The sequence below is a fragment of the Pagrus major genome, chromosome 8 (assembly GCF_040436345.1).
Source record: "Pagrus major chromosome 8, Pma_NU_1.0".
NCBI lineage: Eukaryota > Metazoa > Chordata > Actinopteri > Spariformes > Sparidae > Pagrus > Pagrus major.
This window is the reverse complement of record NC_133222.1, coordinates 23,567,026-23,572,292: the sequence shown is the minus strand read 5'-3', so window position 1 is coordinate 23,572,292 and position 5,267 is coordinate 23,567,026. Positions and strand designations below refer to the sequence as shown.

General features: G+C 37.9%; 1 long non-coding RNA gene across 8 annotated transcripts; it reads right to left on the bottom strand.

Moving 5' to 3' along the window:
- Positions 1-1,156: 1,156 nt before the first annotated feature.
- Positions 1,157-4,519, bottom strand: LOC141000569 (uncharacterized). Of its 8 annotated transcripts, none has more exons than XR_012179552.1 (7): positions 4,436-4,519; positions 3,974-4,219; positions 3,715-3,893; positions 2,292-3,637; positions 1,947-2,108; positions 1,566-1,749; positions 1,157-1,465 (listed from the first exon to the last, which is right to left on the bottom strand). It is a non-coding gene; the product is annotated as an uncharacterized lncRNA (long non-coding RNA). The 8 variants fall into 8 exon arrangements; XR_012179550.1 differs by having other exon boundaries at positions 2,306-3,637; XR_012179551.1 differs by having other exon boundaries at positions 1,947-2,381; positions 2,519-3,637.
- Positions 4,520-5,267: the final 748 nt, after the last annotated feature.

Below are 5,267 nucleotides of genomic sequence, written 5' to 3'. Positions count from 1 at the left end.
TGAATTTATTGGCATATGTTTATTGAAAATAAAAAATGTCTTGTGGCACTTTACTTTATAATGTTATGTTAAAATGTACTTAAGGGTGCTCTTTAAATCTCAGTTGTACTACAGTACAAGCGTTTAGATTTTTCTCTTGTACTTTTTTAGTTAATTTGAAGAACAAAGCAATTTCATGGGAAGCTAATGACAATACACAAACTAATGTTAATTAAACATGTAATGTTCATACATGTGAAGCATTTTTATACTTTCCAGTGTTTTTGTATAACAGACTGTTTTGAATGGTTATTGACACTTAATAAAAGTGCTGTTTTGAGAAAAGTTGTGATTTTTTCCCCGTTTACAGCTTTTTTCTATTTTTAACATCATTTTAATTGGACAAACTAAACTCAGTTAAGACTAACTTAACCACATCAAGTTACTCTTACTCAATAACCCTGTATTGCTTTAATGTATATCCAGTTCATTCGCTGAACTTAACCATATCACATAAGTTTAACGCAGGCTTCATACATAAAAAGAGAGTAATACAATTAAGTTTAAGTCACTTAAGTCACTGTTGTACAATATACTTCAATCTATTGAGTAAATTGTATGAAAACTGGTTTATTAACATCTACTTAACAAAGTTATGTGGAACCACTTGACATAACATTTTTAAGTAAATCCAACATATCTTTTTTTTGAGTGTGGGGAACACCGCTGGAGACTGGGGAGGAGCCGGATCTTAGGTTCTTTAGTTGAACAAATTGGGTGCGACCAGTGAGGTAGGATTTCAGCCAAGCCAGAGGGATGTCAGTGATTCCAATGAAGGCCAGTCTGTCCAGGAGGATGTCATGAGAGACGGTGTCAAAGGCTGCGCTGAGGTCAAGGAGAACCAGGATGGAGAGTAAACCAGAGTCGGATGCCATCAAGAGGTCATTTGTGATTTTCACCAGGGACCTAGATATTGTTCAATTTGGAGGGCCAAGTTGGGTTGCTGTTTACAAGGAAACTATTGAACATGGCTTAGGCCATCAGTTTAAAATTGTTTATAACTCCTGTGGGTACTCTAATTATACTTTACTTTCAAACATGAAACAGCCTGAAATTAAGAACATGCTTCATAACAAGGGGAAGGTTTTGACAAAATGAACACAGACTTAAACATAGGTGAAAGCTCAGTTAACTTTATTGGGTTGCATGTAGGACAAAAACAAAAAATAGTGCAGAGGTTAAAATGTAAGGGAGAGAGAGCTAGAGTGAGAGAGAAAGATGACATCTCAAACAATAGGTCATGCAGACCGCCTCCTTATCACTGTCGTCAAAGTTCTTCGTCTGTGGAGGAGCTACTCTCCAAATTTTCCTCTTCTGAGGAGTCATCCAAAGGCACCGTTTGTGTTCCCAAGATGTGTTTGTATATTCATTCAATCTTTTCTTCAGCACACATTGTAGCCCCTCTCAGTCAATGCCTCTGTGTTGCCTGAGATGAACAATATTAAATACATTTTTAAAACATAACTGGCTACATGTTCTTGGCAGATGAGCAATTTGAAAGAAAAAAATAGTAAATAGTAACTTACTTTGCCCTGCAATGCCTTCAGAGAGCTGGGAGGAACGCTCTTCAATCACTCCTGCCATGCTTCTTATGTACTTCCAGTGCCCTTTGACTTCCTGAACCACAATTATTGTTTCTCCTCTCTTAAGTCGGGTCAGCAGCATTATCTTGTTGAAAACCTTTTTTTTCCTGTACCATATCACCATGACCTGCAATTCATCAAGTAGTGTATTATCAAGTATTATCAATTATCTTAAATTCATAGGAAAGTGTGTGCATATGCAAATATATATGTGTGTATATATATATATACACATATGTATTATTATCATTATTATTATTATTACTAATATTACTATTATTATTATCATTATTATTTTCAGAGTCTTTCAATGTGTGTACTTACATTCCCACTGCCAGGAGTAGTTGTCCTCAGCCAACAGCTCATTAGGAGGAGGGAGTTTGTCAGCTCCCCCAACAGCAGCATTGTATTCAGTGATGGCATCTTCCAAGGCTTTCTTTTCTGCAGCTCTCTTTTTCCTCAGTAGATGTCTCCGATTATTGCCATCTAGAAGGTGAGACAAAAAAAAGAAAAAAGAATTACTGTACACAAACAAACAAACAGGTTAATGAAACATCAGTAAAAGCAAGTCTACAACAGATTTTTTTTTTCATTTTTATAAATGGGTTATTTATTATCTACAAATAGGTCACATCATTCAAAATAAATGCAGGCATTTTGTTGCTTCACCAGTTTGACCATACAGCTGAAATTTCCGCTGCTTGATGCTCAGATACAGTCCTTCAGTGGTCCTTTGCAGTTCATTTTGACTGGTTGTTCCTTTGCAAGACAAGTAAAATGAATTCATGATAATCTCAGTCAATCAAATCAACCCCTTTTTAGGTCCACACCAGAACAGAGCCACGTAAGTATTTTAAGTGTGAATGAATACGATTTCACTGCTGAACATCTGACACCTGTTGCTGAACTGTGTCTTCTTGTATTGATAACTCTGTGGTGAGTTTCTCAAGGTCATTTGTTGCCTCTATAATCCTTTGCACCATCTGTAAAAACAAATATCCCAGTTACAAAATGTTGACCTAAATTTAAAACTAATGAGTTATGGGGCTTACACACAGGCACATGACAACAGCACCACTGCACTTTGAAACCCATTATTTCCAATGGCTTGCACTGTTCGCTACAAGGGTATGTCACTGTGCCGAGCAAAACTCTGATGAGAGAGAATGGGCCTCATGTTTGTGCCTCAAAGGGCCATAACATTAGTCAGGTTGGTACCTTAATGTATCTTTTGGCCAATGTCCAATTAAGGTTTTCTGCCTTCCTCTTGTTCCAGCCGCTTGCTTAGATGGTTAGTATGTCTGTGTGAACTTAAGACACAATGCATATTAGACCAGGAAACCAAAAACTAGAACTTAGATTTACATGAACAGATGGGGGAAATATGCAATTGTCATTCATTACCTCACACATCCAGGAATGTGCATGCATGATGGAGAGAAATGGTTGCATGTTCAACAAGTGTTGCAACTCTGGACAGTGACCCACAACTCACAATATGGCCAGTATTTGCAGACCACACCGGAGCAAAAAAACTGTACAGTCTGTGAAGCAAGGTGTTTCTTTATATATAAGGGATATGCAAATATTTCTCCACAGAACATATTCAATCCCTTGAGCAAAATCCCATGACGGCAGACTGCCTCCTTCCTCGTCTACTTTGCTTGCAGATTTGTTTGCGGACTATCATGCTGTTACCCACTGACCTGTCCCACATCTCCCTTTTGCAGGATTCTAAAAGGAGATGAAGGCAAATACAGACATGTAGACAGAGTTAAACAGTGTAAAATTAAGCTATAAATATTGGTAATGTGATGTTTCATGGCAACATGATATTAATACATATACTTTTGAAGAAGTAGGTCACAAGCACTTAAAAATTTGAAATTTGTGTCATAAAATATGGAGAAATGTAAATTAACTTTAGATATCTTGTTGTCCCATCGATGTAGTCAATGAAGGAGGCTATCTCAGCATCTTTGGCCAGAAACACTCCATCAAAAAATCCATTAGGTCTTAAAAAAAAAAAAAAAGGATTTAACATACAATACAATGTTACTCTAGAATTTTAATGGACAAGAATTCTACACACCCTAGTAGGCTCTTAAAGTGATAGAATTTGTGGTTTCCATCCACTGCAACAGCCAACATGGAGGGTGTGCATACAGGGCACTGAAAATGCTGCATCTGAGACAGCCTATCAACCTCAAATTTGGCATAGGTCCATTCAAAAATGGACTTGTGCATCGTGTCCCCACATATCGTACCACCCTGATAACAAAAGAGAAAAAAAACATGGAAGGGAAAGTTGATGAGAGCCAAATATATACACAACCATAGTGATTACTCACCCATCCGAAGACTTTTGTGCGATGATCAAGCATGCTAATAAATGCTTGCCGTGACATTCCAGGAGCTGTGATCTTGAGATCCTCGTATGTAACAAATCAACGGCGTACAAGGTCTCAAAATTCTCTTCGTGCTGAAGTAGTTTATCCAGCTAGCCCAAACAATCGAGTATGCCCAGAAAAGACTCACAGACTGTACAGGTGGCGTTGTCTCTGACCTTTACTGAGGAACATATCTCGACTGTGAAACTGCAATACAAGATATCCACAAATACAGGTTTTTAAAATGCAGCCATACAAACAGAATAATAATCACAATGACTGAGGTAAGTACAGACAACATTGATCAATATGCACAAACAGAGAAAAAGTGTAGTAGAACACTTCAAAATGAATGCAACAATTGTACAACTAATTGTAATACACAACCAATCCTCACCAAACTTATAAAGCATAAAAACTTACGGATATGGCCTTCTGTGGCTTCAATGACAAAATAAAATCTTCCCACAGCACAAAGAACAATGAGAATCGTCTGCAGCACCAGCCATGTGCTCTCCTTATCCCAAACTGAAAGTGAAACTTAACTAAGTTAAGTCTGCATTCAACCTTTGCGTCCACAGGGGGCAGCATTGCACTGTATTAAAAACATCAAATAGCTTAACAGTTCAGTATATGGCATTCAGAGGCCATGGCACCCAGTCTCTCTGTCTTGTCCACTATTAGACGGAGTACATGAAGGGTCCAAGCTTCCAGAGGTAACTGCAAGAGCATGAATATCAATTTTATAACTTGCTTTAAGAATGATTAAAGACTTGATTGGTGGAAAAAAGGAATAAACCAACCAGTGGCTGAACCACGCTTCCGTTTCTCCCCAGTTCTACAGTGGGGCAAAAAAGTATTTAGTCAGCCACCAATTGTGCAAGTTCTCCCACTCAAAAAGATGAGAGAGGCCTGTAATTTTCATCATAGGTACATTTCAACTATGAGAGACAAAATGAGAAAAAAAAATCCAGAAAATCACATTGTCTGATTTTTAAAGAATTTATTTGCAAATTATGGTGGAAAATAACAAAAGTTCATCTCAATACTTCGTTATATACCCTTTGTTGGCAATGACAGAGGTCAAACGTTTTCTGTAAGTCTTCACAAGGTTTTCACACACTGTTACTGGTATTTTGGCCCATTCCTCCATGCAGATCTCCTCTAGAGCAGTGATGTTTTGGGGCTGTCGCTGGGCAACACGGACTTTCAACTCCCTCCACAGATTTTCTATGGGGTTGAGATCTGGAGACTG